The 14,788-nt window shown below is 42.8% G+C and overlaps 1 protein-coding gene across 1 annotated transcript in view; it reads left to right on the forward strand.

Moving 5' to 3' along the window:
* LOC141549040 (uncharacterized) overlaps positions 1–14,788 on the forward strand; it is a 50,478-nt gene that overhangs the window by 34,937 nt on the left and 753 nt on the right. Inside the window, exon 5 of the mRNA XM_074278388.1 lies at positions 14,272–14,458. The gene's annotated coding sequence lies outside the window, so the exon portion shown is untranslated. The remainder of the gene's footprint in view (positions 1–14,271; positions 14,459–14,788) is intronic.

Consider the following 14,788-nt stretch of genomic DNA (forward strand, 5'->3'; position numbering starts at 1 on the left):
GAAACACATCTGGAGGTGGTGATGGTATGTGGTATTTGTAAGGTTCAAATGAGAATGTGTATACAAAAATCTATACAGATTTTATAACTAGGATTCTTGCCCCTGTTTTTACAGTGGAATAAACTGAGGTGGAAATGACTTACCTCTAATAAATGCTGCTAGAGTCAGGATTCCTGCCCAGACCCAAAGCAGAGTCTCTCTCTAACCAATATGTCCATAATCCAGCTGCACCCCCCAAACTGGCAACTGCAAAATGTATGACTCACTTACCTTGTTCCCACCACTTTAGTTTTTTTTCTTTTCTTTCTCATTTCTTTTTTTTTTCTTTCTTTTTTCTTTTATAGCTTTTTATTTACAAGATATATGCACAGGTAATTTTTCAGCATTGACCCTTGCAAAACCTTCTTTTTCAACTTTTCCCCTCCTTCCCCCCCCCCTCCCCTCGATGGCAGGCAGACCCATACATGTAAAATATATGTTAAATACAATATATGGATACAGATCCATACAGTTAACTCCCCCCACTTTCAACAAACCCACCTAGTTGGGGCTGGAGGTAGAACCAGAAGTTTTCAAATCCAGACTTCCCATGGGCCAGAGTTGGATCCGAGGCTAGCCCTGCTTCATGCAGATCCAAGGCTAGCCCTGCCTCTTGCTCTCTGTCTCCCAAAGTGATTCTTGGCATGAAGAAAATCCCAAACTACAGATATATTTAGTAGGGTTAGATTTCCCTTTTGTGGGGCTAAAAATCACTTCCCAGGAAAAAGGCCCATTGCTTTCCATTTCTCACCCATATAATTATTCTGCAAAAGCTTTGCCACAGACCACTTCATAAATTCAATAGCCCCGGGCAGTATCAAGCACCAGGCCACATACAAATGGAAGCAACAGCCTCTGTCATAGATGAACTCCTCAGCTGGTCCTTCCTCAGGGAAGAAGCTGCATTGCTATATTTTCTTTAGCTTAAAGCCCCCAGTCAGAGTCCCTCTCCCTCCACTCCCCCCGTCAGGATCTCCTTTGAAAAAATAGAAACCCTTTGCCCCAGGAACCAGTAAAAAGCCTGCCCTGCTGGTGCCAGGAGATCCTTGGCTGCTGAAGCCTCTCATCTCCCCAGCACAATATTCCCAGCTGGAGGGGACAAGCTTCTTGGAACAGAGAGCCTGGGCCTTCCAGCTGGCTAATGCCCCTTAGTCTCTTCTTTGAACTCCTCTTCCTAATGCTGGGAATCCTTGGATCTATGGGTGATCCCGTGTCCTTCCAATCCCTATTTTTTTGCGTCTGCATAACCCGTCCGCAGGGCCCGAGATGGATACTGAGCTCTCAGCTGGTGGGGGGCTCATTTTCCCCGATTCTCTGCCATAAGCGCCAGCGGTACAATGAGCGAGCCTTATTTCTTGTCTATAGCATTCATTATAGGATGAGGTCACAAAGCTTGTAGTGTTATGGACTTCCCCTCTCCCCAACTGGATTGTCAATCTGGGAAGCCATTTGGGGGCAGACTTGGCAAAGAGACGCGCTTTCATGGCTGGTGAAGTGAGTCATTGACCCGAATCGGCGTTCCCCGCTCCAGGTGGGCCCCGGTAAGTTGGCAGGGTTGGGGGGCCGGGCCATCCGACCCTACCTGGCCTGTCTCTGGCTCCGCTCACCAGGCCGCATCCTAGAAATGAGCTCAAGTTCTTCATGTTCTAAACTCAAGGGCGACAAAGTGAGGAATACAGGGATTTTAGAGGCAGAAAGGATTTTTGACTCCCCCCAAGATCCTTACAGCTCCTGCTTTTATATCTTCACAGCCACAAAATGACTCCTTCCTTCTTCTTTCCATTTCATTAGGCTTTGGGTCCACCCTCACTATAGCAACCCATCCTGCCTTCTCCACCTCCTTTGGGTGAAGGCTTCGAATCATAAGTCTAAGTCTGGAAGGGGTCTCAGCATCCATCCCCCTATTTTTCCAGAGGAGGAAGCTGAGATCCAGAGTAATGAAGCATTGAACCGGATGGCCTCTGAGGTCCCTTTCAGCTCCAGCTCTATGATCTTCCCATCTGCTTTCTTTCCTTCAGAAAACACTAAGCCAAGAGAAGAAAGTCAATGTAGGAGCGCAGAATTGTCGTGGCATTTGGAGTCACCCACTATGAGGACTCAGTGTAGTCTGCATAAGCAACAGGATGCTAGGGGGTGTTGGAAATAGGAACCCTTCCAATCTCTGCCTCTTCTCCCTCATCTCCTTTTCTTCTCCCTTAAAGAGCTCATCCATTTTCACATCTTTAACAATCCTGGGGGCAGCTGAATAGAGCGCCAGCCCTGAAGTCAGGAGAACCTGAGTTCAAATCTGGTCTCAGACACTTCCTAGCTGTGTGACCCTGGGCAAGTCACTTAACCCCAATTGCCTTAGCAAACAACAAAAACAGCAAAAACAAAAAAACACCAGAAGCTTTTGAACAAGTTTACCCTCCTTTTCAGGTCTCCTAAGCTAAAGCAGTTGGAGGGGTCAGAGTGTCCTAGATGAGCTCCATGTCAGGCAGCAGCTTTTGATTCAGATGTTGTCACTGACCCCTTCCAGAGGATGCTCCAAAATGGCCCTCCTGTCCTCAGCAGAATGTATGAACCAGCAGCGATCCATAATGAAAACAAATTCCTGGAGACCTAGAGGGGTCATCCCCATCTTAGACCAGAGACCAAAGCCCTTGATTCTGAGCAGCACCTTTCAATGAGTAGATGATCAGGTTCACCGGTGCCGGCCTGTTGTTGTTGTTCAATCATGTCTGACTCTTTGTGACCCTGTTTGGACTATTACTGGCAAAGACACTGGAACCATTTCTTTCTCCAGGTCATTTTACAGATGAGGAAACTGAGGCAAAATGACTTGCCCAGGGTCACACAGCTAGTAAGTATCTGAGGTTGGATTTGAACTCCACTCTTCCTGACTCCAGACTCTTCACTCTATCCACAGCAGTGCCATTTAGCTGCCCTCAGGGCAGGTCCAGCTACCGTTTTATAGCCTTATCACTAATGACAATCCAGCTACAAGTGAAACAAACAGCTACACTTAAATAACTATGCACAGGGTCCTATGCTGGTTGCTTTTTATGCAAAAAACGAGATATAATCCAGGAGCTTTCCATCTAGTAGAGCCTGTAAGACAATATATATATATATATATATATATATATATATATATATATATATATATATATATAAAGGAAGGAAACAAGCATGTTCTCTCAGTTGATCCTCATAGCCACCTGGGGAGGTAGGTGCTATTATCATTCCCATTTTACAGTTGAGGAAACTGAGGCAGATGGAGGACAAGTGACTTGCCCAGGATCATATTGCTAATAAGTGTCTTTGAATTGTCATCCAATTTGGTTGGACTGCTCTCCTCTCTGGGCTCTGTTCCTAACTCTGCACATCTCTGCCGTCCCTTTGTCCCGATGGCCCCCTTCTTTAGTTTGTGAGTTCTTTATAGAATTTCCAAACTAGCCAGGCTCACTTCTTTTTTTTTCCTCATGATACAAAATTTTTATTTTTTAAATAATAGCTTTTTATTTTTTCCAATACATGCAAAGATAATTTTCAACATTCACCTTTGCAAAACCTTTGTGTTCCAAATTTTTCTCCTTTCCTCTTCCTCCCCCCTCCCTTAGTCATCAAGCAATAAGATATGGATTAAACACCTGCAATTCTTCTAAACATATTTCTATATTTGTCATGCTGTGCAAGAAAAATCAGATCAAAAGGGAAAAAAACGAGAAAGAAAAAAAGGGGAAAAAAAAAACAAGAAAGAAAAGAAACAAACAAAAAACAATAATGACAAAAATGGTGGGAACTCTGTTTTTGATCCACATTCAGTCCCCATAGACTCTCTCTGGATGTGGATGACTCTCTCCATCACAAGTCTATTGGAATTGGTCTGAATCATTTCATTGTTGAAAAGAGCCAAGTCCATCAGAGTTGATCAACACATAATCTTCTTGTTACTGTGTACAGTGTTTTCCCGGTTCTGCTCACTTCACTCAGCATCAGTTCCTGTAAGTCTCTCCAGGCCTCTCTGAAATCAATCTGCTGATTGTTTCTTATAGAACAATAATATTCCATTACATCCATATATCATAATTTATTCGGCCATTTCCAAACTAAAGGGCATCCACTCAATTTCCAGGTCCTTAGCCAGGTTCACTTCTTCACTCTTCTGGTTCCAGTCTTTCCTCTTTGAACTTCTCTATCACGTCCCTGGAATGATCACCTTCTCCCCTCTCTTTCAGCTCCCCTTTCATGTGTTATCTTCCCCCATGGGAGTGTAAACTCCATGAAGGCAGGGTCTGCCTGGTTTTTTATTGTATTTGCATTTTCAGTGCTTACCACAATGTCTGATACATTGTAAATCACTTAACAAATACGTGCTGACTTGACTTGAAAGTAGAAGTATGGGAAAGATGGAAAGACAGATTGGACCTAAGATGTGTTCCTGGGAAAGTCCTGACCGTGGTCCTCAGCCTCAGTGGAAGGGTGAGATTCCCGTGGACTGTGGCTGGAAATGCTTTCAATGATCCCAAGCTGTAGAAGCCCAGCCTTCTGACTTCAGTAGTTTCTCTCATGTTGCCATGTCTATCATGAAGCTGCACAGTCTTCAAGGAATTATAGTTGAGTGGACAATGAAAGGTGGATTGAATCGAGACATTATGTGAAAATCATGAAGACCTGGAGCTGGAAGGGACTTCAGAAGCCATCTTGCCCAAATCTATCATTTGACAGATAAGAAAACTGAGACCCAAGGTCACACATAGGATCAGGGTTTTACACTGGAAGGGACCTCAGAGGCCAGATTTGAATTTCAGCCCTTTGTCTCTACAGCCAGTGCTCTTCCCATCATGCAGCAAAAAACTGTGATTATCAAGGATACATGGGACCAGGAAATGAGGTCAGTCATATATAAGTGTGTCTATTTACCTGTGTGGTTCCAAAACTTCTTAAACTGTGGGTCATGACCTCATATGGGGTCTTGTAACTGAATTTGCCAAATTATGATTTCTTCTCAGTGAATATTTGGTTTGTATAGCTATTTTACACGCTTATATACCGGGGCTCCCATAAAAATTTCTTGGACAAAAAGAGGTCCCCGAGTGGAAAAAGTTTCAGAAGCCCTGGGATAGACTATAAATTGAGTGAATTCGAGATGATGTCACCTAAACTTCATTAGCCTCTCTCACCCCATTCAGAGGTATTCTTGCCATACAGCAAGTATCTAAGAAATATTTGCTGAATTGGAAAAAAAGCAAAAGAAGGAAAGGGAATATTGGATTACTTGCTGTCTAGGGCAGAGGGGAGGTGGGGAGGGAGGGAGAAAATTTTGGAATACAAGGTTTTACAAGGGCGAATGTTGAAAACTCTCTTTGCATGAATTGGGGAAAGTAAAAAGCTATTATTATTATTTTTAATTTAAAAGAAGGAAAGGGAATATTGGATTATTTGCTGTCTAGGGGAGAGGGGAGATGGGGAGGGAGAGAGAAAAATATGGAACACAAAGTTTTGCAAGGGTGAATGTTGAAAACTATCTTTGCATGCATTTGGGAAAATAAAAAGCTATTATTATTTAAAAAAAAATTAAAAGAAGGAAAGGGAAGTTGAAGGGGGAGCCTCTAGACTCTAGGATTTGGATTTTTCCTCTAAACAATGGCGAGCCATTGAGTAGGGATTGCTATGATCAGGGCTGCTCCCTTGGCAGATGACCCTGGTAGTGGGATGGAGGATCAACTGGAGATGGACGACCAGTAGAGGAGTGACCAATTAGGGGTCATGACAATTACTGAGGTAAGACATGAAGTCTTACGGTACCAGGAGGAGGGAAAAGTGGGAGATCTGTGAGACGGCCCTTGGCAACCAATGGGATGTGGGGGGTAAGGGAGAGGTAAGACTTAGAGAATGAAGGTACTAGCAACAGAAACTGGAAAGTTCAAAGGTGGCAGGTTCAAAGGGGAAAATGATGTTCAATTTGAGATGTGGTGAGTTTAAGAATGAGACATGGCTATGAGCTACATGGCTGGGCGGTGCAGTGGATTGGAGTGGGGAAGACTTGAGTTCAAACATGGCCTCAGACACTTACTAGCTTTGTGCCCTGAAGTCACTTAACCATAGTCCATCTCAATTTTCTCAGTTATAAAATGGCAATAATAACACCTCCCTCCCAGAGGGACTGAGAACATCAAATGAGATAATATTTATTAAGCACTTAGGACAGTGCCTGGAATATAGTAGGTACTTGATAGGAATTTGTTCCCTTCCCATCATTCCCCCCCATAAAAGATGCCAGACTCTGGAAATGACTAAGACAAGCAGGCTCTTTCCCAGAATTCACCACTTGTTGTGGGAGAGAATTCTAGGCAGAAGTAAGAAGGTGGAAGAGAGGAGTTGTACTCCATCCTGAGCACTGAGCTGCAGCTGATTTCTTGACACTGGCTTCCCTGTTCCCTCCTCTGGGACTCTGACAGGCTGCTGATGCAAGACAGTGGCTCTTGGAACCAAAGGGATGCTATCTATAGGCCCCAGGTTGCTTCCTTCTCCATGAGGGGAGAGACAGACAGGAGAAGAGATTACCCTGCCTGAAGCCAAAGCCCGAGCTCCCCTCAGTTCCCTTCCTCTCATCTGATCCTCATCTGCTCCCTGGCACTCACCCCACACAGCCAATCTGTTGTCAATGTGGAGGATGAAAGGTAAAATGACAGGAAACAGAAGTTTGAGCTTCTAGCTTATCGATTTATTAAACAATGCATGTCAACTGTCGGGCAGATTATGACCAAAGCCCATTCCTCAGCTTGGGGCTGGACCCCAAATACAGGGAGAGACAGAATTTGATATATTAAAAACAGTGAACCAAATAAGACCAGTGAATTAAAAGGAAACAATTAACCAGGATACAGAATTAGGTGATCTGATTTCTAACCGGAGGAAAGATCAGGGACTTTCCAAGTTAAGAGGAAGAGAGTGAACAGGTGAAATCAGAAAAAAAGGTGTCAAAAAAAGAAAGAAAAAAGGTGTCCCTCTTCATGTCCCCACGTCAAAGGTCTGTGAACAAAGAGCCATAGGAAATAGTAACTGATGGATCAGTATATGGTCAGTGTTCAAATAAGACACAGAGTTGCTGGAAATGTATAATTCTTTTTAATTAAAACTTTTTTTTTTTTTAGTTAAAGTTTTTGATTTTCAAAACTTATGTGGATAATTTTCAGCCTTCACCGTTGCAAAACCTTGTGTTCCAAATTTTTCCCACCTTCCCCCCAGCCCCTCCCCTAAATGGCAAGTAAACCAATACATGTTAAACATGTGCAATTCTTCTATACATATTTCCACAATTATCGTGCTGCACGAGAAAAATCAGATCAAAAAGGGAAAAAATGAGAAAGAAAACAAAATGCAAAAGCCTCTTATTTTCAAAACATATGCATAAATAATTTTCAACATTCACCCTTGCAAAACCTTGTGTTCTCAATTTTTTTTCTCCCTCCCTTCTCATCTCCCACCTCCCCTGGATAGCGAGTAATCCAATATATGTTAAACATATACAATTCTTGTAGACATTTCCATGATTATCTTGCTGCACAAGAAAAATCAGATCACGAGAAAGAAAACAAAAAGCAAGCAAACAACAACAAAAAGAGTGAGGATGCTATGTTGTGATCCACACTCAATCCCCACAGTCCCCTCTCTGGATGTAGATGGCTCTCTCCATCACAAGACCATTGGAACTGGCCTGAATCGAGATGTATAGTTCTAAGAAAACTCCTTGCATCAACCTTAGCATAAGCGAGATCCTTAGGTCTCTAAGCAGCAGGAAGAGGAGGTTCAGCTTCCCAGACACACAGGGCCAGGTGCAAACAATACAATAAAGTTTTCTCCCAATTCCCACAATTGAATAAAGTTTTCTCACAAGATAGAATTTGAATTAGCCCAGTAATTAAAAAGAAAGGAAATTGGGCTAACTCCAGAACTTAGTCACAAAATGGAGTCTGTGGGGTTCACTCAGCTCCCACAATTAACCACTTGATGTCCTAATTCCATCCATTCCCTCACTAAGCCTTGTCATTTCTGCCTTCACCACATTTGTCCTATATGTCTCCTATTCTCCACTCACACAGTTATCACACTGAGATTGCTATTGTTCATCTGTCTTTCTCAAAAAGGACCAATAACATCAGGAGTATGATATATATATATATTTTTTTTTTTTTTTTTTTTTTTTTTTTTTTTGCTGAGGCAATTGGGGTTAAGTGACTTGCCCAGGGTCACACAACTAGGAAGAGGGCAAATTTGAACTCAGGTCCTCCTGGACTTCAGGGCTGGTGTTCTATCCACTGAGCCACCTAGCTGCCCAGGAGGAGTATGATTATTGACTTGCATGTGAACTGGATTTGAGTGAGGCAGACCTGCAGGATCATCAGCCTCCCTCTCTGCTCTTAGTCATTGGAGTCCAGTGACAAAACAAAGGTCAAAACAACTGGTGATGTCCCCAGGATGCAGTGGGTGGTCTAAGTGGGAGAGTTGGAATACTGCACACTGCCATTTCTCAAATGTCCCTCTACTGCCATTTTTCATTAACCTCTCTTTTGAGATAAATCTTCATCACTTCACCTTGGACTACCACAATAACTTGCTAGTTGGTCTCCCTTCCCCTCAAGTATTTGAAAATAGCCTTTTCCAATCTTGACCCCTCTTGACTTCTCTGCAGCCTTTCACACTCCTTTAATCACCCACCTTGCTTCCGGTCTCCCCTGGTTCTCTTCCTCTGTACCCTACTGATCATCAGTTTCCTTTGCCAGCTCTTCATCCTCATCATACCCTCTAACTGTGGGAATCCCCAAGCTCTGTCCTGACCCCGCTTCTTTTACTTACTATACTCTCTTCCCTGTGGATTTTATCAGCTCCCCAAAGTTTGATTAGCATCTCTCTGCATTTGATGCCCAGAGCTATAAAACCCTGTCTCTCTCCTGAATTACAATCACACATCTCCAACTGCCTCTTGGACATCTTGACCTTAATGCTTGATAAACTTGATAAGCATCTCTAATTCAGCATGTCCCCAATATCTTTATCAATCCCTTATTACCTTCTGAATTTTCTTATTGTAGTTTCTTTAAATTCAATTTTATTTTATTTTTAATACCAAATGCTCTCCGTCCCTCCCCTTCTCCTACCCACCAAGAAGGAAAAAAAAAAAACAAAACCATTACAAATTTTTGTATTTATGCAAAACGAATTTATGCCTTAGCCAGCTTCAAACAAAAAAAGCAAGAGAAAGGGGGAAAATGTGCTTCAGTCTGACTTGTGTGTCCATCAGTTCTCCATCTGGAGATGGGCAGCATATTTTATCATGAGTTCTCTGGAATTGTGGTTGCTCAGCGTGTTGATCAGAGTTCCTTCGTTTTTCAAAGCTGAATCTTTTTATATCGCTGTTACTGTATACAGTGTTTTCCTGGACCTGCCCAATCCATTGCATCAGTTCATGCAAGTGTTCTGGGTCTTTTTAAAAACATCCCTGTCTTCATTTCTTACAGCATATTTGTGCTCCATCACATTCATCTACCATAATTTGTTCAGCTGCTTCCCAATTAATGGATGACACTCTTTCATTTTCCAATTCTTTTCTACCACAAGAAAGAATTGCTACAGATAATTTTGTACAGAGGGGGCCTTTTTCTCCCCTTTCTTTTATCTCTTTGGGGAATAGACCCTATACCCTGGGTCACATTGTAATAGCTTTCTGAACATAGTTTCAAATTGCTTTCCAGAATTTCCCCATTATTATTAAGGGCACCTTAGTATCGTCCTCTCCCATTCTTTTCCCTATCTAATCCATTGTCAGATCTTGTCGTTTCTATTTTCATAACAGCTTTCCTAAAGATTCATTTGTCTCTACTCATACAACCACAACCATAGTTGAGGCCCTTCTCACCCCTTGACTGGATTTTTGAAATAAGCTTCTAATTGTTCTCCCTGCCTCAAGTTTCTCCCTATTCCAATGGATCCTCCACTCATCTAGCAAGGTAATTTTTCTAAAGTGTAATTCTGACTTCGGACAGCAGAGTGACTGCTGACAGTCAGTAGACATCTTCTTGAGTTCAAATCTGGCCTCAGACATATCCTAGCTGTGTGACCTTGAGAAAGTCCCTTAACCCTGTTTGCCTCAGTTTCTCATCCAGAAAATGAACTTAAGAAGGACCTGAGTTCAAATCCAACCTCAAATACTAGCTGTGTGACCCTGGGCAAATCATTTTGCCTCAGTTTCCTCATCTGTAAAATGACCGGGAAAAGAAATGGCAAACCACTCCAGTATCTCTGCCAAGAAAACCCCAAATGGAGTCACAAAGAGTCTGACATGACTGAAATGATGGAGTATGTCACCTTATTCTCCTTAATGAGTTCCCATGGCTCCTTACTACTTTCAGGATCAAGTATAAACCTCTCCAATTGGCACTTAAAGCTCTTCAGAACCCAGTTCCTTCCTATCTTTCCAGTTTATGCACACTATGATCCATCCACTCTACCCTCCTTGCTATTCCTCACGCATACAATATTTCAGCTCCTGGCTGTCCCCTGACTTGTACCTTTTATTTTTTCTGTCTTCAAGGTTCTTCTCAAAGTCAACCTTCAACAGGAGGCCTTTCCCTACGTCCCTGCTCCTGAATGCCTTCTCCTCTGAGATTACTTCCCATGGATTCTGTACACATCTTGCCTATAGCTAATTATTAGAAAATAATCTCCTTTAAGAGCAGGGACTTTCCCCACTTTCTTTATATCATTAGAGCTTAAAACAATGCCTGATAGACTAATGTCAAAGAAAGAGGGAGTACAACAAAAAAGAAGCAGTGTGGTACAATAAATAGAACAAAGGTCAAATTCAACTCCAAAGACTTACTGGTGTGATTCTGGCCAAGTTCATTTCTATGTATCAGTTTCCTCCTCTGTATAACAAAGAGGTTGGACTCAACAGTCTCTAAGGTCCTTTGCCTCAGTTTCCTCTTTATAACAAAGGGATTGGACTCCTTTCCCAGGTCAGATTTCCAGTCTTATGAGAAGGAAGGAGAGGTCGGGCAGGAGAGGACGATACTAAAGTTGAGGATATGTCTAAGTGACTAGAACCACAAATACAGTAGCAAAAATGGTCACAAATGAGAGGGAATGTTATCAAGGAGCCTAAGGAATGAGAATAAATACATTGAGCTGAATGATAAGAAAGGCTTCACTGACCTTGAGGAAAGCATAAGGTCAGTGACGTAAAACCAGATTAGAAGGAGTTGAGGAATGAGTGAGCATGGGGCAGTGGTAAACTCTTTCTAGAAATCTGGCTGTGGAAAAAGAAAGATAAGATAATTTTGTGGAATAGTAGAGTCAGGGAGATTTCTTCTAAGGGTAGGGACAACTTAAACATAAAAACGGGGTGGGTAGGTAGAAGGCCTGAAACCAGAGAGCCAGGAAGACATTGAAGACAAAAGAGAGGGAAGAGATGGCGGGAGATGGGCTCAAGGCCGTTGGGGAAGGAATTGACCTTTCCAAGGGAGACTGCTGGTCCTTCTTAGACTGGAGGAGAAAGAGACAAGGGTAAAAGAGGACACAGACAGAGCGGAGGAGGGGAGTTGAAGGAAGCTCATGGCCTTGATCTCTGTAAAGTAGGTTTTGAGGTCATTTGCTGACAGTGAGCACCCAGTGAGTGGGTATGAATTGAGGAGCTTGAGGGGAGTAAAGATTTCCAACAATTGCTGTGGAAGACATGAGAGGGAGTCAATGATTCATGATTGACGTAGCAGTTAAGGGCCCGGTGTGCATTAGTAGTGGATCCCATCAGCCCAGTTTCATAACTTTCATTGGGGAGAAAAGGTGGAGAGGGGGAATCATCCCAGGATTATTGGAGAGGGGGAATCATCCCAGGATTATTGCTCTTTAGTCATTGGCAGTCATATCCAACTCTCCATGATCTCATTTGGGATTTTCTTGGCAAAGATACTGAATGATTGGCCATTTCCTTCTCCTTCTTGTCCGAGAGATGATAGGTAAACAGGATTAAGTGATTTGCCCAGCGTAACACAACTAATCCAAGGCCACATCTGAACTCAGGAAAAGGACTCTTCCCAACTCCAGGCCTGGCACTCCACTCCCTGTAGCACCACTTAGTGATCCTCTCCAAGGATTAGTAGGACAGAATGGCAGTGAGGAATTCACGGATAGAGGAATGACTCAAGGCTCATGGTATTGTGGAAAGAGTACTAGTTCTGAAGTCAAAGGACATGAGTTCACATCTGACATTTGCTACCTCAAAGATCTTGGGAAATCACTTCACTTCTCTGGGTCGCTATTTCCTTAACTATACAATTAAGGGGCTAGACCACATGATTTGGGGGTTAACTCTAACTCTATATGGTTCTGAATGATGGGAAGTAAAGCCAGGACAGAGAAAGATGAAGTGATTTTTCTCTCAAACACTTACTTTGACAAGCTAATAGTGTGGGTATTGCTATTTTAGTTTCAATATATACTTAAAAAAACTAAGCTGGATGTAATAGATAGACAATTCCCCACACAATCTTCTTTTTTTGTTCTTCTCATGTATGAAAATATTTGTATTTGTCAAATTCATAACAAAAGCATATTTTTTTAAAAAAAGTATTTGTTTTACTCTGTTGCTCCCCTACTCACTATACTCTAAATGGTTCCCTATTTCTTCTAAGATCTAATTTAAGTTCTTCTGGTTTTTAAAGCTCTTTACAATTTGGTTCGAATGTACCTTTCTAACTTTATTGTACATTACTGCCCTTGATTCACTCCACTGTCAAATTGATCTTCTAGTTTCTCTCTTTTTTTTTTTTTTAAATTAGCCAACCCCCAAATAAATGTGCTTTTCCATATACATCATGAAACAGAAATAAAGGATTGCAACACAAATAAGAATGTCTGTTATGTACAGCTAGATTTTAAATATCTACATCCACTTCTATGTGTATACACAGATTTATGTGTATATGTATATAATCAGTTGAAAATGGAACTCTTGATTCTTTCATTACCTTGCTGAGTGACCTTGGGAAGTCATTTCTTGTTTGGAAATTCCCCTAAGTATAAAATGTCAGGGTTGCACCAGATTTTTTCCAAGGTTCCTCTCAGCTCCAAGACTCTCTGATAGGATTTGGTTCCGAGTAGGTATTTAATAAATGCTTGTGGGGGCAGCTAGGTGATACAGTGGGTAGAGTACCAGGACCAGGAGGACGTACCTGAGGTCAAATCTGACCTCAGACACTTACTAGCTGGGTGACCCTGGGCAAGTCACTTAACCCTGTTCACTTCCAATAATAAGAAATGCTTGGGAATTATTTCCTTGACTGACTGACTAGGACTATTTTTCACCATCAGCTCAATTGAAGCAGTGTGGCTATAGTGCCTAGAGCTGCTCTCATGAGCCAGAAAAGTCAAAGTTCAAGTTCTGTCTCTAACACTATATGACCCCTGAACCCAGGCAACTCCCTAAAACTCTAAATGGAAGAAAAGGTGCCCACGTGCACTGCAGAATTTCCCTCCTGATCTGGGAGTTTTCTACGCCACTGGAATCCCATATTCCAGTTCCTAGCCCTCAAAGTTTTATTTTCCATTTTCTTGGCAGACACTGCAGTGGTTTGCCATTTCCTTCTCCGGCTTATTTTACAGATGGGGAAACGGAGGCAAACAGGGTTCAAGGACATGCCCAGAATCGCACGGTCAGTAAGTGTTGAAGGTAGAATTTGCACTGGGGTTTTCCTGACTCCAGGCCCGGCACTACATCCACTGCAGCCTAGCTTCCTACTTCATTATATAACACTCTCTAATAGCCATTAACTGTTTAGTTCCCAATGGGGCCTGGGAAACTGACAGTGCTAATCTTTTCCCATATCAGCTCACCCTTCTGTAGCGCCCAGCATAGCACTAGGCATACAACAGGGGCTCAGAAAATACTCATTTTGATCGCTCCTTCTCTCTTCTTTGTCTTCCTCTCCCCTCTGTTTCTTTCTCTTCCGAGTAGCATACATTTGGGGGCATTCAGCGTCCTGTATTCGTCCCCATGGGTAGTAGGGAAGAGATCAGGCCTGGAATCAGGGAGAAGTCAAGCTCCGTCTCAGACACAATAGCTGTGTCATGCTGGGCAGTTCCTTTGACTCCTCTGGGCCTCCATATCCTCATTCATACAACTAAGGAGTAGGATTCAAGGGCCCGTAAAGTCCTTTCCAGTACTAAATCTGTGATCTCGTCTGTCACCTTTAGAATTGTGTACCTCAAAAGGATCTCAGAGGACAGTCGGTCCAACCCTCTCGATTTCCATATATGAAATGGAAGCCCAAAGCTAAATGACTTGCCCAAGATCCTACAAATCAACCACAGGGCCCATGGGATTTGCACTCAGGTCCTCTGACGCTGGATGCTCTTTCTCATAGGCCCCGGGCTCACCTCAGTAAGTCATTCTCGTCTTGTTTCTTTGCTTTCTCCCCTCTCTTCTGTCTTTCCTTCTCTCTCTCAACATGTTCCCTGTTCCCTTCCCGCTTTCCCCTCCCTGTCCCGGGCTTTGGGAGCAGTTTAGGGAGAGCTAAGGAGTTGCTTTCCTAGCCTGCATCACTCGGTTAGATGCCTAAGTCTTCCGAGGCAGTTTTCATAACATAGAGGAAGAAAGAACAAGTAGGTGGGAGAAGAGAGAATGAAAAGGGGGGGGGGGGGAATGGAGAAGAGAAGAGGCCAGGGGAGGGGAGGGGGCAGCTTTTGGGCCCTGGGTCAAGCTTCATCATGG

This window comes from Sminthopsis crassicaudata, chromosome X (genome assembly GCF_048593235.1).
Source record: "Sminthopsis crassicaudata isolate SCR6 chromosome X, ASM4859323v1, whole genome shotgun sequence".
Lineage (NCBI taxonomy): Eukaryota > Metazoa > Chordata > Mammalia > Dasyuromorphia > Dasyuridae > Sminthopsis > Sminthopsis crassicaudata.